The sequence below is a fragment of the Phyllobates terribilis genome, unplaced genomic scaffold (assembly GCF_046119375.1).
Source record: "Phyllobates terribilis strain yellow unplaced genomic scaffold, ASM4611937v1 Scaffold_11__3_contigs__length_659146591, whole genome shotgun sequence".
Lineage (NCBI taxonomy): Eukaryota > Metazoa > Chordata > Amphibia > Anura > Dendrobatidae > Phyllobates > Phyllobates terribilis.
Window position 1 is genome coordinate 573,514,351 of NW_027362771.1, and position 24,482 is coordinate 573,538,832.

Sequence of the window (24,482 nt, forward strand, 5' to 3'; positions counted from 1 at the left end):
CAAGGGACTCAACAACTCATGGGTCCGGTAAGTTATTTGGATTCCCATTTCCTTTCTAATGGAAAAAGTTGTAGAATTGAATGGAAAAGTTCTAAGTTGGTGACAAAATCTCTCGAGAAAAGGAGGGAACAGTGCCCCGTGTGAGGCTCGAACTCACGACCTTCAGATTATGAGACTGACACGCTACCTACTGCGCTAACGAGGCAAGCTGTACCTGCAGATCTGCAGAAGTTTATTGTGCATAGCAGAAAACTTTTTTTTTTCATAATGTCACTGAGACATTAGAGCATCTTTTCCCATATGGTCTAGCGGTTAGGATTCCTGGCTCTCACCCAGGTGGCCCGGGTTTGACTCCCGGTATGGGAATGCATCTTTATCTTAGCTACTGCCACCATTGAAAGACTGACACGTGTTTTTCAATCAAAAATGTTTCTGGTAGATTTTCACTTTGCAACAAAAATACTTAACATTGGCGATGCATTATGACTTTTGCAAAAGATTTCCTTTTGTTTCATAGCTTAAGCCTTTTTCAACTACACAGTTTTACACAAAAGTGTCAAGGGACTCAACAAGCCATGTGTCCTGTCTGTCATTAGGGCTCCCATGTTCTTTCTAATCGGAAACAGTTTAGAACTGAATTGGAAAGTTCAGAGTTAGTGACAAAATCTCTTGAGAAAAGGAGGATGCCACGTGTGAGCAAAAAACTCATGATCTTCAAATTATTCAACTGACGTGCCAAAAACCTTGACCATGTAGCGTGTTTCAGCTCTTGTAATGTTGATGTTTTGTATTCAAAGCAAAACACTCTTTTTTTTTTTTTTTTTTTTTTTTTTACACCTGTCTTGCTGTTTACTGTACTGCTTACACCATGTGGAGAAAGACTTAGTTAGTATTCCTGGTTGACTGGTTCGATTCCTGCTATGGGAGAGACTTTTTTTTGGGGACTAGTGTCCACATTCCAAAGCCAACACGTGCTTTGCAGACAGAATCAGTTTAGGTTGGAACTGCTCTTTGCAGCCAAAAATGCAGACCACCAGGTTTTTTGGATATTTATTTGCACAAAAGCTTATTTGATGTCATATCTCAAACCATTCATATCTCTCACTTTTAATTCCTGGGTGTTAAGGGACTCAACAAGCCTTTATCCCTGTTTGTCATTGGAGCTCCCCTTCCATCAATTGGTGATATTTTGCTACTGAATGGAAAAGAGCTGTGACTCTCTAGCCAAGATGGTTGCAAAATCAGTTAAGGAAACACGGTACCAGTGCCCCATGTGAGAATCGAACTCATGACCTTCAGATTACGAGACTGACGCGCTACCTGCTGCGCTAACGAGGCAAAATGCACGTAATAATCTGTGGAAGTTGCTTGTGCAAAGCAGTACACCTCTTTTTTTTCATATTGTAAGTGAGCTGGCAGTACATCTTCTCCCATATGGTCTAGCGGTTAGGATTCCTGGTTTTCACCCAGGCGGCCTGGGTTCGACTCCTGGTATGGGAACGCATCCTTTTCTGCACCGCTGCCAACATTCAAAAACTGACGCGTGTTTTTTAGTCAAACGTATTTCAAGTAGGATTTGTTTTTTTCAGGCAAAAATGCTGAACGCCCGCGTTTTGGCACTTCATTCTGACCCTTCACACAAGATTCAATTTGGATTCGTAGCTCAACTCATTCTCAACCACCCCTTTTTACACTAAAGTGTCAAGGGACTCAACAACTCATGGGTCCGGTAAGTTATTTGGATTCCCATTTCCTTTCTAATGGAAAAAGTTGTAGAATTGAATGGAAAAGTTCTAAGTTGGTGACAAAATCTCTCGAGAAAAGGAGGGAACAGTGCCCCGTGTGAGGCTCGAACTCACGACCTTCAGATTATGAGACTGACACGCTACCTACTGCGCTAACGAGGCAAGCTGTACCTGCAGATCTGCAGAAGTTTATTGTGCATAGCAGAAAACTTTTTTTTTTCATAATGTCACTGAGACATTAGAGCATCTTTTCCCATATGGTCTAGCGGTTAGGATTCCTGGCTCTCACCCAGGTGGCCCGGGTTTGACTCCCGGTATGGGAATGCATCTTTATCTTAGCTACTGCCACCATTCAAAGACTGACACGTGTTTTTCAATCAAAAATGTTTCTGGTAGATTTTCACTTTGCAACAAAAATACTTAACATTGGCGATGCATTATGACTTTTGCAAAAGATTTCCTTTTGTTTCATAGCTTAAGCCTTTTTCAACTACACAGTTTTACACAAAAGTGTCAAGGGACTCAACAAGCCATGTGTCCTGTCTGTCATTAGGGCTCCCATGTTCTTTCTAATCGGAAACAGTTTAGAACTGAATTGGAAAGTTCAGAGTTAGTGACAAAATCTCTTGAGAAAAGGAGGATGCCACGTGTGAGCAAAAAACTCATGATCTTCAAATTATTCAACTGACGTGCCAAAAACCTTGACCATGTAGCGTGTTTCAGCTCTTGTAATGTTGATGTTTTGTATTCAAAGCAAAACACTCTTTTTTTTTTTTTTTTTTTTTTTTTTTACACCTGTCTTGCTGTTTACTGTACTGCTTACACCATGTGGAGAAAGACTTAGTTAGTATTCCTGGTTGACTGGTTCGATTCCTGCTATGGGAGAGACTTTTTTTTGGGGACTAGTGTCCACATTCCAAAGCCAACACGTGCCTTGCAGACAGAATCAGTTTAGGTTGGAACTGCTCTTTGCAGCCAAAAATGCAGACCACCAGGTTTTTTGGATATTTATTTGCACAAAAGCTTATTTGATGTCATATCTCAAACCATTCATATCTCTCACTTTTAATTCCTGGGTGTTAAGGGACTCAACAAGCCTTTATCCCTGTTTGTCATTGGAGCTCCCCTTCCATCAATTGGTGATATTTTGCTACTGAATGGAAAAGAGCTGTGACTCTCTAGCCAAGATGGTTGCAAAATCAGTTAAGGAAACACGGTACCAGTGCCCCATGTGAGAATCGAACTCATGACCTTCAGATTACGAGACTGACGCGCTACCTGCTGCGCTAACGAGGCAAAATGCACGTAATAATCTGTGGAAGTTGCTTGTGCAAAGCAGTACACCTCTTTTTTTTCATATTGTAAGTGAGCTGGCAGTACATCTTCTCCCATATGGTCTAGCGGTTAGGATTCCTGGTTTTCACCCAGGCGGCCTGGGTTCGACTCCTGGTATGGGAACGCATCCTTTTCTGCACCGCTGCCAACATTCAAAAACTGACGCGTGTTTTTTAGTCAAACGTATTTCAAGTAGGATTTGTTTTTTTCAGGCAAAAATGCTGAACGCCCGCGTTTTGGCACTTCATTCTGACCCTTCACACAAGATTCAATTTGGATTCGTAGCTCAACTCATTCTCAACCACCCCTTTTTACACTAAAGTGTCAAGGGACTCAACAACTCATGGGTCCGGTAAGTTATTTGGATTCCCATTTCCTTTCTAATGGAAAAAGTTGTAGAATTGAATGGAAAAGTTCTAAGTTGGTGACAAAATCTCTCGAGAAAAGGAGGGAACAGTGCCCCGTGTGAGGCTCGAACTCACGACCTTCAGATTATGAGACTGACACGCTACCTACTGCGCTAACGAGGCAAGCTGTACCTGCAGATCTGCAGAAGTTTATTGTGCATAGCAGAAAACTTTTTTTTTTCATAATGTCACTGAGACATTAGAGCATCTTTTCCCATATGGTCTAGCGGTTAGGATTCCTGGCTCTCACCCAGGTGGCCCGGGTTTGACTCCCGGTATGGGAATGCATCTTTATCTTAGCTACTGCCACCATTCAAAGACTGACACGTGTTTTTCAATCAAAAATGTTTCTGGTAGATTTTCACTTTGCAACAAAAATACTTAACATTGGCGATGCATTATGACTTTTGCAAAAGATTTCCTTTTGTTTCATAGCTTAAGCCTTTTTCAACTACACAGTTTTACACAAAAGTGTCAAGGGACTCAACAAGCCATGTGTCCTGTCTGTCATTAGGGCTCCCATGTTCTTTCTAATCGGAAACAGTTTAGAACTGAATTGGAAAGTTCAGAGTTAGTGACAAAATCTCTTGAGAAAAGGAGGATGCCACGTGTGAGCAAAAAACTCATGATCTTCAAATTATTCAACTGACGTGCCAAAAACCTTGACCATGTAGCGTGTTTCAGCTCTTGTAATGTTGATGTTTTGTATTCAAAGCAAAACACTCTTTTTTTTTTTTTTTTTTTTTTTTTTTACACCTGTCTTGCTGTTTACTGTACTGCTTACACCATGTGGAGAAAGACTTAGTTAGTATTCCTGGTTGACTGGTTCGATTCCTGCTATGGGAGAGACTTTTTTTTGGGGACTAGTGTCCACATTCCAAAGCCAACACGTGCCTTGCAGACAGAATCAGTTTAGGTTGGAACTGCTCTTTGCAGCCAAAAATGCAGACCACCAGGTTTTTTGGATATTTATTTGCACAAAAGCTTATTTGATGTCATATCTCAAACCATTCATATCTCTCACTTTTAATTCCTGGGTGTTAAGGGACTCAACAAGCCTTTATCCCTGTTTGTCATTGGAGCTCCCCTTCCATCAATTGGTGATATTTTGCTACTGAATGGAAAAGAGCTGTGACTCTCTAGCCAAGATGGTTGCAAAATCAGTTAAGGAAACACGGTACCAGTGCCCCATGTGAGAATCGAACTCATGACCTTCAGATTACGAGACTGACGCGCTACCTGCTGCGCTAACGAGGCAAAATGCACGTAATAATCTGTGGAAGTTGCTTGTGCAAAGCAGTACACCTCTTTTTTTTCATATTGTAAGTGAGCTGGCAGTACATCTTCTCCCATATGGTCTAGCGGTTAGGATTCCTGGTTTTCACCCAGGCGGCCTGGGTTCGACTCCTGGTATGGGAACGCATCCTTTTCTGCACCGCTGCCAACATTCAAAAACTGACGCGTGTTTTTTAGTCAAACGTATTTCAAGTAGGATTTGTTTTTTTCAGGCAAAAATGCTGAACGCCCGCGTTTTGGCACTTCATTCTGACCCTTCACACAAGATTCAATTTGGATTCGTAGCTCAACTCATTCTCAACCACCCCTTTTTACACTAAAGTGTCAAGGGACTCAACAACTCATGGGTCCGGTAAGTTATTTGGATTCCCATTTCCTTTCTAATGGAAAAAGTTGTAGAATTGAATGGAAAAGTTCTAAGTTGGTGACAAAATCTCTCGAGAAAAGGAGGGAACAGTGCCCCGTGTGAGGCTCGAACTCACGACCTTCAGATTATGAGACTGACACGCTACCTACTGCGCTAACGAGGCAAGCTGTACCTGCAGATCTGCAGAAGTTTATTGTGCATAGCAGAAAACTTTTTTTTTTCATAATGTCACTGAGACATTAGAGCATCTTTTCCCATATGGTCTAGCGGTTAGGATTCCTGGCTCTCACCCAGGTGGCCCGGGTTTGACTCCCGGTATGGGAATGCATCTTTATCTTAGCTACTGCCACCATTCAAAGACTGACACGTGTTTTTCAATCAAAAATGTTTCTGGTAGATTTTCACTTTGCAACAAAAATACTTAACATTGGCGATGCATTATGACTTTTGCAAAAGATTTCCTTTTGTTTCATAGCTTAAGCCTTTTTCAACTACACAGTTTTACACAAAAGTGTCAAGGGACTCAACAAGCCATGTGTCCTGTCTGTCATTAGGGCTCCCATGTTCTTTCTAATCGGAAACAGTTTAGAACTGAATTGGAAAGTTCAGAGTTAGTGACAAAATCTCTTGAGAAAAGGAGGATGCCACGTGTGAGCAAAAAACTCATGATCTTCAAATTATTCAACTGACGTGCCAAAAACCTTGACCATGTAGCGTGTTTCAGCTCTTGTAATGTTGATGTTTTGTATTCAAAGCAAAACACTCTTTTTTTTTTTTTTTTTTTATTTTTTTTTAACACCTGTCTTGCTGTTTACTGTACTGCTTACACCATGTGGAGAAAGACTTAGTTAGTATTCCTGGTTGACTGGTTCGATTCCTGCTATGGGAGAGACTTTTTTTTGGGGACTAGTGTCCACATTCCAAAGCCAACACGTGCCTTGCAGACAGAATCAGTTTAGGTTGGAACTGCTCTTTGCAGCCAAAAATGCAGACCACCAGGTTTTTTGGATATTTATTTGCACAAAAGCTTATTTGATGTCATATCTCAAACCATTCATATCTCTCACTTTTAATTCCTGGGTGTTAAGGGACTCAACAAGCCTTTATCCCTGTTTGTCATTGGAGCTCCCCTTCCATCAATTGGTGATATTTTGCTACTGAATGGAAAAGAGCTGTGACTCTCTAGCCAAGATGGTTGCAAAATCAGTTAAGGAAACACGGTACCAGTGCCCCATGTGAGAATCGAACTCATGACCTTCAGATTACGAGACTGACGCGCTACCTGCTGCGCTAACGAGGCAAAAGGCACGTAATAATCTGTGGAAGTTGCTTGTGCAAAGCAGTACACCTCTTTTTTTTCATATTGTAAGTGAGCTGGCAGTACATCTTCTCCCATATGGTCTAGCGGTTAGGATTCCTGGTTTTCACCCAGGCGGCCTGGGTTCGACTCCTGGTATGGGAACGCATCCTTTTCTGCACCGCTGCCAACATTCAAAAACTGACGCGTGTTTTTTAGTCAAATGTATTTCAAGTAGGATTTGTTTTTTTCAGGCAAAAATGCTGAACGCCCGCGTTTTGGCACTTCATTCTGACCCTTCACACAAGATTCAATTTGGATTCGTAGCTCAACTCATTCTCAACCACCCCTTTTTACACTAAAGTGTCAAGGGACTCAACAACTCATGGGTCCGGTAAGTTATTTGGATTCCCATTTCCTTTCTAATGGAAAAAGTTGTAGAATTGAATGGAAAAGTTCTAAGTTGGTGACAAAATCTCTCGAGAAAAGGAGGGAACAGTGCCCCGTGTGAGGCTCGAACTCACGACCTTCAGATTATGAGACTGACACGCTACCTACTGCGCTAACGAGGCAAGCTGTACCTGCAGATCTGCAGAAGTTTATTGTGCATAGCAGAAAACTTTTTTTTTTCATAATGTCACTGAGACATTAGAGCATCTTTTCCCATATGGTCTAGCGGTTAGGATTCCTGGCTCTCACCCAGGTGGCCCGGGTTTGACTCCCGGTATGGGAATGCATCTTTATCTTAGCTACTGCCACCATTCAAAGACTGACACGTGTTTTTCAATCAAAAATGTTTCTGGTAGATTTTCACTTTGCAACAAAAATACTTAACATTGGCGATGCATTATGACTTTTGCAAAAGATTTCCTTTTGTTTCATAGCTTAAGCCTTTTTCAACTACACAGTTTTACACAAAAGTGTCAAGGGACTCAACAAGCCATGTGTCCTGTCTGTCATTAGGGCTCCCATGTTCTTTCTAATCGGAAACAGTTTAGAACTGAATTGGAAAGTTCAGAGTTAGTGACAAAATCTCTTGAGAAAAGGAGGATGCCACGTGTGAGCAAAAAACTCATGATCTTCAAATTATTCAACTGACGTGCCAAAAACCTTGACCATGTAGCGTGTTTCAGCTCTTGTAATGTTGATGTTTTGTATTCAAAGCAAAACACTCTTTTTTTTTTTTTTTTTTTTTTTTTTTACACCTGTCTTGCTGTTTACTGTACTGCTTACACCATGTGGAGAAAGACTTAGTTAGTATTCCTGGTTGACTGGTTCGATTCCTGCTATGGGAGAGACTTTTTTTTGGGGACTAGTGTCCACATTCCAAAGCCAACACGTGCCTTGCAGACAGAATCAGTTTAGGTTGGAACTGCTCTTTGCAGCCAAAAATGCAGACCACCAGGTTTTTTGGATATTTATTTGCACAAAAGCTTATTTGATGTCATATCTCAAACCATTCATATCTCTCACTTTTAATTCCTGGGTGTTAAGGGACTCAACAAGCCTTTATCCCTGTTTGTCATTGGAGCTCCCCTTCCATCAATTGGTGATATTTTGCTACTGAATGGAAAAGAGCTGTGACTCTCTAGCCAAGATGGTTGCAAAATCAGTTAAGGAAACACGGTACCAGTGCCCCATGTGAGAATCGAACTCATGACCTTCAGATTACGAGACTGACGCGCTACCTGCTGCGCTAACGAGGCAAAATGCACGTAATAATCTGTGGAAGTTGCTTGTGCAAAGCAGTACACCTCTTTTTTTTCATATTTTAAGTGAGCTGGCAGTACATCTTCTCCCATATGGTCTAGCGGTTAGGATTCCTGGTTTTCACCCAGGCGGCCTGGGTTCGACTACTGGTATGGGAACGCATCCTTTTCTGCACCGCTGCCAACATTCAAAAACTGACGCGTGTTTTTTAGTCAAACGTATTTCAAGTAGGATTTGTTTTTTTCAGGCAAAAATGCTGAACGCCCGCGTTTTGGCACTTCATTCTGACCCTTCACACAAGATTCAATTTGGATTCGTAGCTCAACTCATTCTCAACCACCCCTTTTTACACTAAAGTGTCAAGGGACTCAACAACTCATGGGTCCGGTAAGTTATTTGGATTCCCATTTCCTTTCTAATGGAAAAAGTTGTAGAATTGAATGGAAAAGTTCTAAGTTGGTGACAAAATCTCTCGAGAAAAGGAGGGAACAGTGCCCCGTGTGAGGCTCGAACTCACGACCTTCAGATTATGAGACTGACACGCTACCTACTGCGCTAACGAGGCAAGCTGTACCTGCAGATCTGCAGAAGTTTATTGTGCATAGCAGAAAACTTTTTTTTTTCATAATGTCACTGAGACATTAGAGCATCTTTTCCCATATGGTCTAGCGGTTAGGATTCCTGGCTCTCACCCAGGTGGCCCGGGTTTGACTCCCGGTATGGGAATGCATCTTTATCTTAGCTACTGCCACCATTCAAAGACTGACACGTGTTTTTCAATCAAAAATGTTTCTGGTAGATTTTCACTTTGCAACAAAAATACTTAACATTGGCGATGCATTATGACTTTTGCAAAAGATTTCCTTTTGTTTCATAGCTTAAGCCTTTTTCAACTACACAGTTTTACACAAAAGTGTCAAGGGACTCAACAAGCCATGTGTCCTGTCTGTCATTAGGGCTCCCATGTTCTTTCTAATCGGAAACAGTTTAGAACTGAATTGGAAAGTTCAGAGTTAGTGACAAAATCTCTTGAGAAAAGGAGGATGCCACGTGTGAGCAAAAAACTCATGATCTTCAAATTATTCAACTGACGTGCCAAAAACCTTGACCATGTAGCGTGTTTCAGCTCTTGTAATGTTGATGTTTTGTATTCAAAGCAAAACACTCTTTTTTTTTTTTTTTTTTTTTTTTACACCTGTCTTGCTGTTTACTGTACTGCTTACACCATGTGGAGAAAGACTTAGTTAGTATTCCTGGTTGACTGGTTCGATTCCTGCTATGGGAGAGACTTTTTTTTGGGGACTAGTGTCCACATTCCAAAGCCAACACGTGCCTTGCAGACAGAATCAGTTTAGGTTGGAACTGCTCTTTGCAGCCAAAAATGCAGACCACCAGGTTTTTTGGATATTTATTTGCACAAAAGCTTATTTGATGTCATATCTCAAACCATTCATATCTCTCACTTTTAATTCCTGGGTGTTAAGGGACTCAACAAGCCTTTATCCCTGTTTGTCATTGGAGCTCCCCTTCCATCAATTGGTGATATTTTGCTACTGAATGGAAAAGAGCTGTGACTCTCTAGCCAAGATGGTTGCAAAATCAGTTAAGGAAACACGGTACCAGTGCCCCATGTGAGAATCGAACTCATGACCTTCAGATTACGAGACTGACGCGCTACCTGCTGCGCTAACGAGGCAAAATGCACGTAATAATCTGTGGAAGTTGCTTGTGCAAAGCAGTACACCTCTTTTTTTTCATATTTTAAGTGAGCTGGCAGTACATCTTCTCCCATATGGTCTAGCGGTTAGGATTCCTGGTTTTCACCCAGGCGGCCTGGGTTCGACTACTGGTATGGGAACGCATCCTTTTCTGCACCGCTGCCAACATTCAAAAACTGACGCGTGTTTTTTAGTCAAACGTATTTCAAGTAGGATTTGTTTTTTTCAGGCAAAAATGCTGAACGCCCGCGTTTTGGCACTTCATTCTGACCCTTCACACAAGATTCAATTTGGATTCGTAGCTCAACTCATTCTCAACCACCCCTTTTTACACTAAAGTGTCAAGGGACTCAACAACTCATGGGTCCGGTAAGTTATTTGGATTCCCATTTCCTTTCTAATGGAAAAAGTTGTAGAATTGAATGGAAAAGTTCTAAGTTGGTGACAAAATCTCTCGAGAAAAGGAGGGAACAGTGCCCCGTGTGAGGCTCGAACTCACGACCTTCAGATTATGAGACTGACACGCTACCTACTGCGCTAACGAGGCAAGCTGTACCTGCAGATCTGCAGAAGTTTATTGTGCATAGCAGAAAACTTTTTTTTTTCATAATGTCACTGAGACATTAGAGCATCTTTTCCCATATGGTCTAGCGGTTAGGATTCCTGGCTCTCACCCAGGTGGCCCGGGTTTGACTCCCGGTATGGGAATGCATCTTTATCTTAGCTACTGCCACCATTCAAAGACTGACACGTGTTTTTCAATCAAAAATGTTTCTGGTAGATTTTCACTTTGCAACAAAAATACTTAACATTGGCGATGCATTATGACTTTTGCAAAAGATTTCCTTTTGTTTCATAGCTTAAGCCTTTTTCAACTACACAGTTTTACACAAAAGTGTCAAGGGACTCAACAAGCCATGTGTCCTGTCTGTCATTAGGGCTCCCATGTTCTTTCTAATCGGAAACAGTTTAGAACTGAATTGGAAAGTTCAGAGTTAGTGACAAAATCTCTTGAGAAAAGGAGGATGCCACGTGTGAGCAAAAAACTCATGATCTTCAAATTATTCAACTGACGTGCCAAAAACCTTGACCATGTAGCGTGTTTCAGCTCTTGTAATGTTGATGTTTTGTATTCAAAGCAAAACACTCTTTTTTTTTTTTTTTTTTTTTACACCTGTCTTGCTGTTTACTGTACTGCTTACACCATGTGGAGAAAGACTTAGTTAGTATTCCTGGTTGACTGGTTCGATTCCTGCTATGGGAGAGACTTTTTTTTGGGGACTAGTGTCCACATTCCAAAGCCAACACGTGCCTTGCAGACAGAATCAGTTTAGGTTGGAACTGCTCTTTGCAGCCAAAAATGCAGACCACCAGGTTTTTTGGATATTTATTTGCACAAAAGCTTATTTGATGTCATATCTCAAACCATTCATATCTCTCACTTTTAATTCCTGGGTGTTAAGGGACTCAACAAGCCTTTATCCCTGTTTGTCATTGGAGCTCCCCTTCCATCAATTGGTGATATTTTGCTACTGAATGGAAAAGAGCTGTGACTCTCTAGCCAAGATGGTTGCAAAATCAGTTAAGGAAACACGGTACCAGTGCCCCATGTGAGAATCGAACTCATGACCTTCAGATTACGAGACTGACGCGCTACCTGCTGCGCTAACGAGGCAAAAGGCACGTAATAATCTGTGGAAGTTGCTTGTGCAAAGCAGTACACCTCTTTTTTTTCATATTGTAAGTGAGCTGGCAGTACATCTTCTCCCATATGGTCTAGCGGTTAGGATTCCTGGTTTTCACCCAGGCGGCCTGGGTTCGACTCCTGGTATGGGAACGCATCCTTTTCTGCACCGCTGCCAACATTCAAAAACTGACGCGTGTTTTTTAGTCAAATGTATTTCAAGTAGGATTTGTTTTTTTCAGGCAAAAATGCTGAACGCCCGCGTTTTGGCACTTCATTCTGACCCTTCACACAAGATTCAATTTGGATTCGTAGCTCAACTCATTCTCAACCACCCCTTTTTACACTAAAGTGTCAAGGGACTCAACAACTCATGGGTCCGGTAAGTTATTTGGATTCCCATTTCCTTTCTAATGGAAAAAGTTGTAGAATTGAATGGAAAAGTTCTAAGTTGGTGACAAAATCTCTCGAGAAAAGGAGGGAACAGTGCCCCGTGTGAGGCTCGAACTCACGACCTTCAGATTATGAGACTGACACGCTACCTACTGCGCTAACGAGGCAAGCTGTACCTGCAGATCTGCAGAAGTTTATTGTGCATAGCAGAAAACTTTTTTTTTTCATAATGTCACTGAGACATTAGAGCATCTTTTCCCATATGGTCTAGCGGTTAGGATTCCTGGCTCTCACCCAGGTGGCCCGGGTTTGACTCCCGGTATGGGAATGCATCTTTATCTTAGCTACTGCCACCATTCAAAGACTGACACGTGTTTTTCAATCAAAAATGTTTCTGGTAGATTTTCACTTTGCAACAAAAATACTTAACATTGGCGATGCATTATGACTTTTGCAAAAGATTTCCTTTTGTTTCATAGCTTAAGCCTTTTTCAACTACACAGTTTTACACAAAAGTGTCAAGGGACTCAACAAGCCATGTGTCCTGTCTGTCATTAGGGCTCCCATGTTCTTTCTAATCGGAAACAGTTTAGAACTGAATTGGAAAGTTCAGAGTTAGTGACAAAATCTCTTGAGAAAAGGAGGATGCCACGTGTGAGCAAAAAACTCATGATCTTCAAATTATTCAACTGACGTGCCAAAAACCTTGACCATGTAGCGTGTTTCAGCTCTTGTAATGTTGATGTTTTGTATTCAAAGCAAAACACTCTTTTTTTTTTTTTTTTTACACCTGTCTTGCTGTTTACTGTACTGCTTACACCATGTGGAGAAAGACTTAGTTAGTATTCCTGGTTGACTGGTTCGATTCCTGCTATGGGAGAGACTTTTTTTTGGGGACTAGTGTCCACATTCCAAAGCCAACACGTGCCTTGCAGACAGAATCAGTTTAGGTTGGAACTGCTCTTTGCAGCCAAAAATGCAGACCACCAGGTTTTTTGGATATTTATTTGCACAAAAGCTTATTTGATGTCATATCTCAAACCATTCATATCTCTCACTTTTAATTCCTGGGTGTTAAGGGACTCAACAAGCCTTTATCCCTGTTTGTCATTGGAGCTCCCCTTCCATCAATTGGTGATATTTTGCTACTGAATGGAAAAGAGCTGTGACTCTCTAGCCAAGATGGTTGCAAAATCAGTTAAGGAAACACGGTACCAGTGCCCCATGTGAGAATCGAACTCATGACCTTCAGATTACGAGACTGACGCGCTACCTGCTGCGCTAACGAGGCAAAATGCACGTAATAATCTGTGGAAGTTGCTTGTGCAAAGCAGTACACCTCTTTTTTTTCATATTGTAAGTGAGCTGGCAGTACATCTTCTCCCATATGGTCTAGCGGTTAGGATTCCTGGTTTTCACCCAGGCGGCCTGGGTTCGACTCCTGGTATGGGAACACATCCTTTTCTGCACCGCTGCCAACATTCAAAAACTGACGCGTGTTTTTTAGTCAAACGTATTTCAAGTAGGATTTGTTTTTTTCAGGCAAAAATGCTGAACGCCCGCGTTTTGGCACTTCATTCTGACCCTTCACACAAGATTCAATTTGGATTCGTAGCTCAACTCATTCTCAACCACCCCTTTTTACACTAAAGTGTCAAGGGACTCAACAACTCATGGGTCCGGTAAGTTATTTGGATTCCCATTTCCTTTCTAATGGAAAAAGTTGTAGAAATGAATGGAAAAGTTCTAAGTTGGTGACAAAATCTCTCGAGAAAAGGAGGGAACAGTGCCCCGTGTGAGGCTCGAACTCACGACCTTCAGATTATGAGACTGACACGCTACCTACTGCGCTAACGAGGCAAGCTGTACCTGCAGATCTGCAGAAGTTTATTGTGCATAGCAGAAAACTTTTTTTTTTCATAATGTCACTGAGACATTAGAGCATCTTTTCCCATATGGTCTAGCGGTTAGGATTCCTGGCTCTCACCCAGGTGGCCCGGGTTTGACTCCCGGTATGGGAATGCATCTTTATCTTAGCTACTGCCACCATTCAAAGACTGACACGTGTTTTTCAATCAAAAATGTTTCTGGTAGATTTTCACTTTGCAACAAAAATACTTAACATTGGCGATGCATTATGACTTTTGCAAAAGATTTCCTTTTGTTTCATAGCTTAAGCCTTTTTCAACTACACAGTTTTACACAAAAGTGTCAAGGGACTCAACAAGCCATGTGTCCTGTCTGTCATTAGGGCTCCCATGTTCTTTCTAATCGGAAACAGTTTAGAACTGAATTGGAAAGTTCAGAGTTAGTGACAAAATCTCTTGAGAAAAGGAGGATGCCACGTGTGAGCAAAAAACTCATGATCTTCAAATTATTCAACTGACGTGCCAAAAACCTTGACCATGTAGCGTGTTTCAGCTCTTGTAATGTTGATGTTTTGTATTCAAAGCAAAACACTCTTTTTTTTTTTTTTTTTTTTAACACCTGTCTTGCTGTTTACTGTACTGCTTACACCATGTGGAGAAAGACTTAGTTAGTATTCCTGGTTGACTGGTTCGATTCCTGCTATGGGAGAGACTTTTTTTTGGGGACTAGTGTCCACATTCCAAAGCCAACACGTGCCTTGCAGACAGAATCAGTTTAGGTTGGAACTGCTCTTTGCAGCCAAAAATGCAGACCACCAGGTTTTTTGGATATTTATTTGCACAAAAGCTTATTTGATGTCATATCTCAAACCATTCATATCTCTCACTTTTAATTCCTGGGTGTTAAGGGACTCAACAAGCCTTTATCCCTGTTTGTCATTGGAGCTCCCCTTCCATCAATTGGTGATATTTTGCTACTGAATGGAAAAGAGCTGTGACTCTCTAGCCAAGATGGTTGCAAAATCAGTTAAGGAAACACGGTACCAGTGCCCCATGTGAGAATCGAACTCATGACCTTCAGATTACGAGACTGACGCGCTACCTGCTGCGCTAACGAGGCAAAATGCACGTAATAATCTGTGGAAGTTGCTTGTGCAAAGCAGTACACCTCTTTTTTTTCATATTGTAAGTGAGCTGGCAGTACATCTTCTCCCATATGGTCTAGCGGTTAGGATTCCTGGTTTTCACCCAGGCGGCCTGGGTTCGACTCCTGGTATGGGAACGCATCCTTTTCTGCACCGCTGCCAACATTCAAAAACTGACGCGTGTTTTTTAGTCAAACGTATTTCAAGTAGGATTTGTTTTTTTCAGGCAAAAATGCTGAACGCCCGCGTTTTGGCACTTCATTCTGACCCTTCACACAAGATTCAATTTGGATTCGTAGCTCAACTCATTCTCAACCACCCCTTTTTACACTAAAGTGTCAAGGGACTCAACAACTCATGGGTCCGGTAAGTTATTTGGATTCCCATTTCCTTTCTAATGGAAAAAGTTGTAGAATTGAATGGAAAAGTTCTAAGTTGGTGACAAAATCTCTCGAGAAAAGGAGGGAACAGTGCCCCGTGTGAGGCTCGAACTCACGACCTTCAGATTATGAGACTGACACGCTACCTACTGCGCTAACGAGGCAAGCTGTACCTGCAGATCTGCAGAAGTTTATTGTGCATAGCAGAAAACTTTTTTTTTTCATAATGTCACTGAGACATTAGAGCATCTTTTCCCATATGGTCTAGCGGTTAGGATTCCTGGCTCTCACCCAGGTGGCCCGGGTTTGACTCCCGGTATGGGAATGCATCTTTATCTTAGCTACTGCCACCATTCAAAGACTGACACGTGTTTTTCAATCAAAAATGTTTCTGGTAGATTTTCACTTTGCAACAAAAATACTTAACATTGGCGATGCATTATGACTTTTGCAAAAGATTTCCTTTTGTTTCATAGCTTAAGCCTTTTTCAACTACACAGTTTTACACAAAAGTGTCAAGGGACTCAACAAGCCATGTGTCCTGTCTGTCATTAGGGCTCCCATGTTCTTTCTAATCGGAAACAGTTTAGAACTGAATTGGAAAGTTCAGAGTTAGTGACAAAATCTCTTGAGAAAAGGAGGATGCCACGTGTGAGCAAAAAACTCATGATCTTCAAATTATTCAACTGACGTGCCAAAAACCTTGACCATGTAGCGTGTTTCAGCTCTTGTAATGTTGATGTTTTGTATTCAAAGCAAAACACTCTTTTTTTTTTTTTTTTTACACCTGTCTTGCTGTTTACTGTACTGCTTACACCATGTGGAGAAAGACTTAGTTAGTATTCCTGGTTGACTGGTTCGATTCCTGCTATGGGAGAGACTTTTTTTTGGGGACTAGTGTCCACATTCCAAAGCCAACACGTGCCTTGCAGACAGAATCAGTTTAGGTTGGAACTGCTCTTTGCAGCCAAAAATGCAGACCACCAGGTTTTTTGGATATTTATTTGCACAAAAGCTTATTTGATGTCATATCTCAAACCATTCATATCTCTCACTTTTAATTCCTGGGTGTTAAGGGACTCAACAAGCCTTTATCCCTGTTTGTCATTGGAGCTCCCCTTCCATCAATTGGTGATATTTTGCTACTGAATGGAAAAGAGCTGTGACTCTCTAGCCAAGATGGTTGCAAAATCAGTTAAGGAAACACGGTACCAGTGCCCCATGTGAGAATCGAACTCATGACCTTCAGATTACGAGACTGACGCGCTACCTGCTGCGCTAACGAGGCAAAATGCACGTAATAATCTGTGGAAGTTGCTTGTGCAAAGCAGTACACCTCTTTTTTTTCATATTGTAAGTGAGCTGGCAGTACATCTTCTCCCATATGGTCTAGCGGTTAGGATTCCTGGTTTTCACCCAGGCGGCCTGGGTTCGACTCCTGGTATGGGAACGCATCCTTTTCTGCACCGCTGCCAACATTCAAAAACTGACGCGTGTTTTTTAGTCAAACGTATTTCAAGTAGGATTTGTTTTTTTCAGGCAAAAATGCTGAACGCCCGCGTTTTGGCACTTCATTCTGACCCTTCACACAAGATTCAATTTGGATTCGTAGCTCAACTCATTCTCAACCACCCCTTTTTACACTAAAGTGTCAAGGGACTCAACAACTCATGGGTCCGGTAAGTTATTTGGATTCCCATTTCCTTTCTAATGGAAAAAGTTGTAGAAATGAATGGAAAAGTTCTAAGTTGGTGACAAAATCTCTCGAGAAAAGGAGGGAACAGTGCCCCGTGTGAGGCTCGAACTCACGACCTTCAGATTATGAGACTGACACGCTACCTACTGCGCTAACGAGGCAAGCTGTACCTGCAGATCTGCAGAAGTTTATTGTGCATAGCAGAAAACTTTTTTTTTTCATAATGTCACTGAGACATTAGAGCATCTTTTCCCATATGGTCTAGCGGTTAGGATTCCTGGCTCTCACCCAGGTGGCCCGGGTTTGACTCCCGGTATGGGAATGCATCTTTATCTTAGCTACTGCCACCATTCAAAGACTGACACGTGTTTTTCAATCAAAAATGTTTCTGGTAGATTTTCACTTTGCAACAAAAATACTTAACATTGGCGATGCATTATGACTTTTGCAAAAGATTTCCTTTTGTTTCATAGCTTAAGCCTTTTTCAACTACACAGTTTTACACAAAAGTGTCAAGGGACTCAACAAGCCATGTGTCCTGTCTGTCATTAGGGCTCCCATGTTCTTTCTAATCGGAAACAGTTTAGAACTGAATTGGAAAGTTCAGAGTTAGTGACAAAATCTCTTGAGAAAAGGAGGATGCCACGTGTGAGCAAAAAACTCATGATCTTCAAATTATTCAACTGACGTGCCAAAAACCTTGACCATGTAGCGTGTTTCAGCTCTTGTAATGTTGATGTTTTGTATTCAAAGCAAAACACTCTTTTTTTTTTTTTTTTTTTTAACACCTGTCTTGCTGTTTACTGTACTGCTTACACCATGTGGAGAAAGACTTAGTTAGTATTCCTGGTTGACTGGTTCGATTCCTGCTATGGGAGAGACTTTTTTTTGGGGACTAGTGTCCACATTCCAAAGCCAACACGTGCCTTGCAGACAGAATCAGTTTAGGTTGGAACTGCTCTTTGCAGCCAAAAATGCAGACCACCAGGTTTTTTGGATATTTATTTGCACAAAAGCTTATTTGATGTCATATCTCAAACCATTCATATCTCTCACTTTTAATTCCTGGGTGTTAAGGGACTCAACAAGCCTTTATCCCTGTTTGTCATTGGAGCTCCCCTTCCATCAATTGGTGATATTTTGCTACTGAATGGAAAAGAGCTGTGACTCTCTAGCCAAGATGGTTGCAAAATCAGTTAAGGAAACACGGTACCAGTGCCCCATGTGAGAATCGAACTCATGACCTTCAGATTACGAGACTGACGCGCTACCTGCTGCGCTAACGAGGCAAAATGCACGTAATAATCTGTGGAAGTTGCTTGTGCAAAGCAGTACACCTCTTTTTTTTCATATTGTAAGTGAGCTGGCAGTACATCTTCTCCCATATGGTCTAGCGGTTAGGATTCCTGGTTTTCACCCAGGCGGCCTGGGTTCGACTCCTGGTATGGGAACGCATCCTTTTCTGCACCGCTGCCAACATTCAAAAACTGACGCGTGTTTTTTAGTCAAACGTATTTCAAGTAGGATTTGTTTTTTTCAGGCAAAAATGCTGAACGCCCGCGTTTTGGCACTTCATTCTGACCCTTCACACAAGATTCAATTTGGATTCGTAGCTCAACTCATTCTCAACCACCCCTTTTTACACTAAAGTGTCAAGGGACTCAACAACTCATGGGTCCGGTAAGTTATTTGGATTCCCATTTCCTTTCTAATGGAAAAAGTTGTAGAATTGAATGGAAAAGTTCTAAGTTGGTGACAAAATCTCTCGAGAAAAGGAGGGAACAGTGCCCCGTGTGAGGCTCGAACTCACGACCTTCAGATTATGAGACTGACACGCTACCTACTGCGCTAACGAGGCAAGCTGTACCTGCAGATCTGCAGAAGTTTATTGTGCATAGCAGAAAACTTTTTTTTTTCATAATGTCACTGAGACATTAGAGCATCTTTTCCCATATGGTCTAGCGGTTAGGATTCCTGGCTCTCACCCAGGTGGCCCGGGTTTGACTCCCGGTATGGGAATGCATCTTTATCTTAGCTACTGCCACCATTCAAAGACTGACACGTGTTTTTCAATCAAAAATGTTTCTGGTAGATTTTCACTTTGCAACAAAAATACTTAACATTGGCGATGCATTATGACTTTTGCAAAAGATTTCCTTTTGTTTCATAGCTTAAGCCTTTTTCAACTACACAGTTTTACACAAAAGTGTCAAGGGACTCAACAAGCCATGTGTCCTGTCTGTCATTAGGGCTCCCATGTTCTTTCTAATCGGAAACAGTTTAGAACTGAATTGGAAAGTTCAGAGTTAGTGACAAAATCTCTTGAGAAAAGGAGGATGCCACGTGTGAGCAAAAAACTCATGATCTTCAAATTATTCAACTGACGTGCCAAAAACCTTGACCATGTAGCGTGTTTCAGCTCTTGTAATGTTGATGTTTTGTATTCAAAGCAAAACACTCTTTTTTTTTTTTTTTTTTTTAACACCTGTCTTGCTGTTTACTGTACTGCTTACACCATGTGGAGAAAGACTTAGTTAGTATTCCTGGTTGACTGGTTCGATTCCTGCTATGGGAGAGACTTTTTTTTGGGGACTAGTGTCCACATTCCAAAGCCAACACGTGCCTTGCAGACAGAATCAGTTTAGGTTGGAACTGCTCTTTGCAGCCAAAAATGCAGACCACCAGGTTTTTTGGATATTTATTTGCACAAAAGCTTATTTGATGTCATATCTCAAACCATTCATATCTCTCACTTTTAATTCCTGGGTGTTAAGGGACTCAACAAGCCTTTATCCCTGTTTGTCATTGGAGCTCCCCTTCCATCAATTGGTGATATTTTGCTACTGAATGGAAAAGAGCTGTGACTCTCTAGCCAAGATGGTTGCAAAATCAGTTAAGGAAACACGGTACCAGTGCCCCATGTGAGAATCGAACTCATGACCTTCAGATTACGAGACTGACGCGCTACCTGCTGCGCTAACGAGGCAAAAGGCACGTAATAATCTGTGGAAGTTGCTTGTGCAAAGCAGTACACCTCTTTTTTTTCATATTGTAAGTGAGCTGGCAGTACATCTTCTCCCATATGGTCTAGCGGTTAGGATTCCTGGTTTTCACCCAGGCGGCCTGGGTTCGACTCCTGGTATGGGAACGCATCCTTTTCTGCACCGCTGCCAACATTCAAAAACTGACGCGTGTTTTTTAGTCAAATGTATTTCAAGTAGGATTTGTTTTTTTCAGGCAAAAATGCTGAACGCCCGCGTTTTGGCACTTCATTCTGACCCTTCACACAAGATTCAATTTGGATTCGTAGCTCAACTCATTCTCAACCACCCCTTTTTACACTAAAGTGTCAAGGGACTCAACAACTCATGGGTCCGGTAAGTTATTTGGATTCCCATTTCCTTTCTAATGGAAAAAGTTGTAGAATTGAATGGAAAAGTTCTAAGTTGGTGACAAAATCTCTCGAGAAAAGGAGGGAACAGTGCCCCGTGTGAGGCTCGAACTCACGACCTTCAGATTATGAGACTGACACGCTACCTACTGCGCTAACGAGGCAAGCTGTACCTGCAGATCTGCAGAAGTTTATTGTGCATAGCAGAAAACTTTTTTTTTTCATAATGTCACTGAGACATTAGAGCATCTTTTCCCATATGGTCTAGCGGTTAGGATTCCTGGCTCTCACCCAGGTGGCCCGGGTTTGACTCCCGGTATGGGAATGCATCTTTATCTTAGCTACTGCCACCATTCAAAGACTGACACGTGTTTTTCAATCAAAAATGTTTCTGGTAGATTTTCACTTTGCAACAAAAATACTTAACATTGGCGATGCATTATGACTTTTGCAAAAGATTTCCTTTTGTTTCATAGCTTAAGCCTTTTTCAACTACACAGTTTTACACAAAAGTGTCAAGGGACTCAACAAGCCATGTGTCCTGTCTGTCATTAGGGCTCCCATGTTCTTTCTAATCGGAAACAGTTTAGAACTGAATTGGAAAGTTCAGAGTTAGTGACAAAATCTCTTGAGAAAAGGAGGATGCCACGTGTGAGCAAAAAACTCATGATCTTCAAATTATTCAACTGACGTGCCAAAAACCTTGACCATGTAGCGTGTTTCAGCTCTTGTAATGTTGATGTTTTGTATTCAAAGCAAAACACTCTTTTTTTTTTTTTTTTTTTTTTTTTTTACACCTGTCTTGCTGTTTACTGTACTGCTTACACCATGTGGAGAAAGACTTAGTTAGTATTCCTGGTTGACTGGTTCGATTCCTGCTATGGGAGAGACTTTTTTTTGGGGACTAGTGTCCACATTCCAAAGCCAACACGTGCCTTGCAGACAGAATCAGTTTAGGTTGGAACTGCTCTTTGCAGCCAAAAATGCAGACCACCAGGTTTTTTGGATATTTATTTGCACAAAAGCTTATTTGATGTCATATCTCAAACCATTCATATCTCTCACTTTTAATTCCTGGGTGTTAAGGGACTCAACAAGCCTTTATCCCTGTTTGTCATTGGAGCTCCCCTTCCATCAATTGGTGATATTTTGCTACTGAATGGAAAAGAGCTGTGACTCTCTAGCCAAGATGGTTGCAAAATCAGTTAAGGAAACACGGTACCAGTGCCCCATGTGAGAATCGAACTCATGACCTTCAGATTACGAGACTGACGCGCTACCTGCTGCGCTAACGAGGCAAAATGCACGTAATAATCTGTGGAAGTTGCTTGTGCAAAGCAGTACACCTCTTTTTTTTCATATTTTAAGTGAGCTGGCAGTACATCTTCTCCCATATGGTCTAGCGGTTAGGATTCCTGGTTTTCACCCAGGCGGCCTGGGTTCGACTCCTGGTATGGGAACGCATCCTTTTCTGCACCGCTGCCAACATTCAAAAACTGACGCGTGTTTTTTAGTCAAACGTATTTCAAGTAGGATTTGTTTTTTTCAGGCAAAAATGCTGAACGCCCGCGTTTTGGCACTTCATTCTGACCCTTCACACAAGATTCAATTTGGATTCGTAGCTCAACTCATTCTCAACCACCCCTTTTTACACTAAAGTGTCAAGGGACTCAACAACTCATGGGTCCGGTAAGTTATTTGGATTCCCATTTCCTTTCTAATGGAAAAAGTTGTAGAATTGAATGGAAAAGTTCTAAGTTGGTGACAAAATCTCTCGAGAAAAGGAGGGAACAGTGCCCCGTGTGAGGCTCGAACTCACGACCTTCAGATTATGAGACTGACACGCTACCTACTGCGCTAACGAGGCAAGCTGTACCTGTAGATCTGCAGAAGTTTATTGTGCATAGCAGAAAACTTTTTTTTTTCATAATGTCACTGAGACATTAGAGCATCTTTTCCCATATGGTCTAGCGGTTAGGATTCCTGGCTCTCACCCAGGTGGCCCGGGTTTGACTCCCGGTATGGGAATGCATCTTTATCTTAGCTACTGCCACCATTCAAAGACTGACACGTGTTTTTCAATCAAAAATGTTTCTGGTAGATTTTCACTTTGCAACAAAAATACTTAACATTGGCGATGCATTATGACTTTTGCAAAAGATTTCCTTTTGTTTCATAGCTTAAGCCTTTTTCAACTACACAGTTTTACACAAAAGTGTCAAGGGACTCAACAAGCCATGTGTCCTGTCTGTCATTAGGGCTCCCATGTTCTTTCTAATCGGAAACAGTTTAGAACTGAATTGGAAAGTTCAGAGTTAGTGACAAAATCTCTTGAGAAAAGGAGGATGCCACGTGTGAGCAAAAAACTCATGATCTTCAAATTATTCAACTGACGTGCCAAAAACCTTGACCATGTAGCGTGTTTCAGCTCTTGTAATGTTGATGTTTTGTATTCAAAGCAAAACACTCTTTTTTTTTTTTTTTTTTTTTTTTTTTACACCTGTCTTGCTGTTTACTGTACTGCTTACACCATGTGGAGAAAGACTTAGTTAGTATTCCTGGTTGACTGGTTCGATTCCTGCTATGGGAGAGACTTTTTTTTGGGGACTAGTGTCCACATTCCAAAGCCAACACGTGCCTTGCAGACAGAATCAGTTTAGGTTGGAACTGCTCTTTGCAGCCAAAAATGCAGACCACCAGGTTTTTTGGATATTTATTTGCACAAAAGCTTATTTGATGTCATATCTCAAACCATTCATATCTCTCACTTTTAATTCCTGGGTGTTAAGGGACTCAACAAGCCTTTATCCCTGTTTGTCATTGGAGCTCCCCTTCCATCAATTGGTGATATTTTGCTACTGAATGGAAAAGAGCTGTGACTCTCTAGCCAAGATGGTTGCAAAATCAGTTAAGGAAACACGGTACCAGTGCCCCATGTGAGAATCGAACTCATGACCTTCAGATTACGAGACTGACGCGCTACCTGCTGCGCTAACGAGGCAAAATGCACGTAATAATCTGTGGAAGTTGCTTGTGCAAAGCAGTACACCTCTTTTTTTTCATATTGTAAGTGAGCTGGCAGTACATCTTCTCCCATATGGTCTAGCGGTTAGGATTCCTGGTTTTCACCCAGGCGGCCTGGGTTCGACTCCTGGTATGGGAACGCATCCTTTTCTGCACCGCTGCCAACATTCAAAAACTGACGCGTGTTTTTTAGTCAAACGTATTTCAAGTAGGATTTGTTTTTTTCAGGCAAAAATGCTGAACGCCCGCGTTTTGGCACTTCATTCTGACCCTTCACACAAGATTCAATTTGGATTCGTAGCTCAACTCATTCTCAACCACCCCTTTTTACACTAAAGTGTCAAGGGACTCAACAACTCATGGGTCCGGTAAGTTATTTGGATTCCCATTTCCTTTCTAATGGAAAAAGTTGTAGAATTGAATGGAAAAGTTCTAAGTTGGTGACAAAATCTCTCGAGAAAAGGAGGGAACAGTGCCCCGTGTGAGGCTCGAACTCACGACCTTCAGATTATGAGACTGACACGCTACCTACTGCGCTAACGAGGCAAGCTGTACCTGTAGATCTGCAGAAGTTTATTGTGCATAGCAGAAAACTTTTTTTTTTCATAATGTCACTGAGACATTAGAGCATCTTTTCCCATATGGTCTAGCGGTTAGGATTCCTGGCTCTCACCCAGGTGGCCCGGGTTTGACTCCCGGTATGGGAATGCATCTTTATCTTAGCTACTGCCACCATTCAAAGACTGACACGTGTTTTTCAATCAAAAATGTTTCTGGTAGATTTTCACTTTGCAACAAAAATACTTAACATTGGCGATGCATTATGACTTTTGCAAAAGATTTCCTTTTGTTTCATAGCTTAAGCCTTTTTCAACTACACAGTTTTACACAAAAGTGTCAAGGGACTCAACAAGCCATGTGTCCTGTCTGTCATTAGGGCTCCCATGTTCTTTCTAATCGGAAACAGTTTAGAACTGAATTGGAAAGTTCAGAGTTAGTGACAAAATCTCTTGAGAAAAGGAGGAT

General features: G+C 41.6%; 27 non-coding genes across 27 annotated transcripts; 12 read left to right on the forward strand and 15 right to left on the reverse strand.

Annotated features, from left to right (window-relative positions):
• Positions 1 to 132: 132 nt before the first annotated feature.
• TRNAM-CAU (transfer RNA methionine (anticodon CAU)) lies at positions 133 to 205 on the reverse strand. The gene has a single exon. It is a non-coding gene; the product is annotated as a tRNA-Met (tRNA).
• Positions 206 to 1,428: 1,223 nt separating this feature from the next.
• TRNAE-UUC (transfer RNA glutamic acid (anticodon UUC)) lies at positions 1,429 to 1,500 on the forward strand. Its single transcript has one exon. It is a non-coding gene; the product is annotated as a tRNA-Glu (tRNA).
• A 334-nt stretch (positions 1,501 to 1,834) lies between these two features.
• On the reverse strand, positions 1,835 to 1,907 carry TRNAM-CAU (transfer RNA methionine (anticodon CAU)). Its single transcript has one exon. It is a non-coding gene; the product is annotated as a tRNA-Met (tRNA).
• A 1,224-nt stretch (positions 1,908 to 3,131) lies between these two features.
• Positions 3,132 to 3,203, forward strand: TRNAE-UUC (transfer RNA glutamic acid (anticodon UUC)). The gene has a single exon. It is a non-coding gene; the product is annotated as a tRNA-Glu (tRNA).
• A 334-nt stretch (positions 3,204 to 3,537) lies between these two features.
• On the reverse strand, positions 3,538 to 3,610 carry TRNAM-CAU (transfer RNA methionine (anticodon CAU)). Its single transcript has one exon. It is a non-coding gene; the product is annotated as a tRNA-Met (tRNA).
• A 1,224-nt stretch (positions 3,611 to 4,834) lies between these two features.
• Positions 4,835 to 4,906, forward strand: TRNAE-UUC (transfer RNA glutamic acid (anticodon UUC)). The gene has a single exon. It is a non-coding gene; the product is annotated as a tRNA-Glu (tRNA).
• Positions 4,907 to 5,240: 334 nt separating this feature from the next.
• Positions 5,241 to 5,313, reverse strand: TRNAM-CAU (transfer RNA methionine (anticodon CAU)). Its single transcript has one exon. It is a non-coding gene; the product is annotated as a tRNA-Met (tRNA).
• Positions 5,314 to 6,540: 1,227 nt separating this feature from the next.
• TRNAE-UUC (transfer RNA glutamic acid (anticodon UUC)) lies at positions 6,541 to 6,612 on the forward strand. Its single transcript has one exon. It is a non-coding gene; the product is annotated as a tRNA-Glu (tRNA).
• A 334-nt stretch (positions 6,613 to 6,946) lies between these two features.
• TRNAM-CAU (transfer RNA methionine (anticodon CAU)) lies at positions 6,947 to 7,019 on the reverse strand. Its single transcript has one exon. It is a non-coding gene; the product is annotated as a tRNA-Met (tRNA).
• Positions 7,020 to 8,649: 1,630 nt separating this feature from the next.
• Positions 8,650 to 8,722, reverse strand: TRNAM-CAU (transfer RNA methionine (anticodon CAU)). Its single transcript has one exon. It is a non-coding gene; the product is annotated as a tRNA-Met (tRNA).
• Positions 8,723 to 10,349: 1,627 nt separating this feature from the next.
• TRNAM-CAU (transfer RNA methionine (anticodon CAU)) lies at positions 10,350 to 10,422 on the reverse strand. The gene has a single exon. It is a non-coding gene; the product is annotated as a tRNA-Met (tRNA).
• A 1,218-nt stretch (positions 10,423 to 11,640) lies between these two features.
• TRNAE-UUC (transfer RNA glutamic acid (anticodon UUC)) lies at positions 11,641 to 11,712 on the forward strand. The gene has a single exon. It is a non-coding gene; the product is annotated as a tRNA-Glu (tRNA).
• A 334-nt stretch (positions 11,713 to 12,046) lies between these two features.
• TRNAM-CAU (transfer RNA methionine (anticodon CAU)) lies at positions 12,047 to 12,119 on the reverse strand. Its single transcript has one exon. It is a non-coding gene; the product is annotated as a tRNA-Met (tRNA).
• Positions 12,120 to 13,333: 1,214 nt separating this feature from the next.
• TRNAE-UUC (transfer RNA glutamic acid (anticodon UUC)) lies at positions 13,334 to 13,405 on the forward strand. Its single transcript has one exon. It is a non-coding gene; the product is annotated as a tRNA-Glu (tRNA).
• A 334-nt stretch (positions 13,406 to 13,739) lies between these two features.
• On the reverse strand, positions 13,740 to 13,812 carry TRNAM-CAU (transfer RNA methionine (anticodon CAU)). Its single transcript has one exon. It is a non-coding gene; the product is annotated as a tRNA-Met (tRNA).
• A 1,218-nt stretch (positions 13,813 to 15,030) lies between these two features.
• On the forward strand, positions 15,031 to 15,102 carry TRNAE-UUC (transfer RNA glutamic acid (anticodon UUC)). Its single transcript has one exon. It is a non-coding gene; the product is annotated as a tRNA-Glu (tRNA).
• Positions 15,103 to 15,436: 334 nt separating this feature from the next.
• Positions 15,437 to 15,509, reverse strand: TRNAM-CAU (transfer RNA methionine (anticodon CAU)). Its single transcript has one exon. It is a non-coding gene; the product is annotated as a tRNA-Met (tRNA).
• Positions 15,510 to 16,723: 1,214 nt separating this feature from the next.
• Positions 16,724 to 16,795, forward strand: TRNAE-UUC (transfer RNA glutamic acid (anticodon UUC)). The gene has a single exon. It is a non-coding gene; the product is annotated as a tRNA-Glu (tRNA).
• A 334-nt stretch (positions 16,796 to 17,129) lies between these two features.
• On the reverse strand, positions 17,130 to 17,202 carry TRNAM-CAU (transfer RNA methionine (anticodon CAU)). The gene has a single exon. It is a non-coding gene; the product is annotated as a tRNA-Met (tRNA).
• Positions 17,203 to 18,420: 1,218 nt separating this feature from the next.
• On the forward strand, positions 18,421 to 18,492 carry TRNAE-UUC (transfer RNA glutamic acid (anticodon UUC)). The gene has a single exon. It is a non-coding gene; the product is annotated as a tRNA-Glu (tRNA).
• Positions 18,493 to 18,826: 334 nt separating this feature from the next.
• On the reverse strand, positions 18,827 to 18,899 carry TRNAM-CAU (transfer RNA methionine (anticodon CAU)). The gene has a single exon. It is a non-coding gene; the product is annotated as a tRNA-Met (tRNA).
• A 1,218-nt stretch (positions 18,900 to 20,117) lies between these two features.
• TRNAE-UUC (transfer RNA glutamic acid (anticodon UUC)) lies at positions 20,118 to 20,189 on the forward strand. The gene has a single exon. It is a non-coding gene; the product is annotated as a tRNA-Glu (tRNA).
• Positions 20,190 to 20,523: 334 nt separating this feature from the next.
• Positions 20,524 to 20,596, reverse strand: TRNAM-CAU (transfer RNA methionine (anticodon CAU)). The gene has a single exon. It is a non-coding gene; the product is annotated as a tRNA-Met (tRNA).
• Positions 20,597 to 21,820: 1,224 nt separating this feature from the next.
• On the forward strand, positions 21,821 to 21,892 carry TRNAE-UUC (transfer RNA glutamic acid (anticodon UUC)). Its single transcript has one exon. It is a non-coding gene; the product is annotated as a tRNA-Glu (tRNA).
• Positions 21,893 to 22,226: 334 nt separating this feature from the next.
• TRNAM-CAU (transfer RNA methionine (anticodon CAU)) lies at positions 22,227 to 22,299 on the reverse strand. The gene has a single exon. It is a non-coding gene; the product is annotated as a tRNA-Met (tRNA).
• A 1,224-nt stretch (positions 22,300 to 23,523) lies between these two features.
• TRNAE-UUC (transfer RNA glutamic acid (anticodon UUC)) lies at positions 23,524 to 23,595 on the forward strand. Its single transcript has one exon. It is a non-coding gene; the product is annotated as a tRNA-Glu (tRNA).
• Positions 23,596 to 23,929: 334 nt separating this feature from the next.
• TRNAM-CAU (transfer RNA methionine (anticodon CAU)) lies at positions 23,930 to 24,002 on the reverse strand. The gene has a single exon. It is a non-coding gene; the product is annotated as a tRNA-Met (tRNA).
• Positions 24,003 to 24,482: the final 480 nt, after the last annotated feature.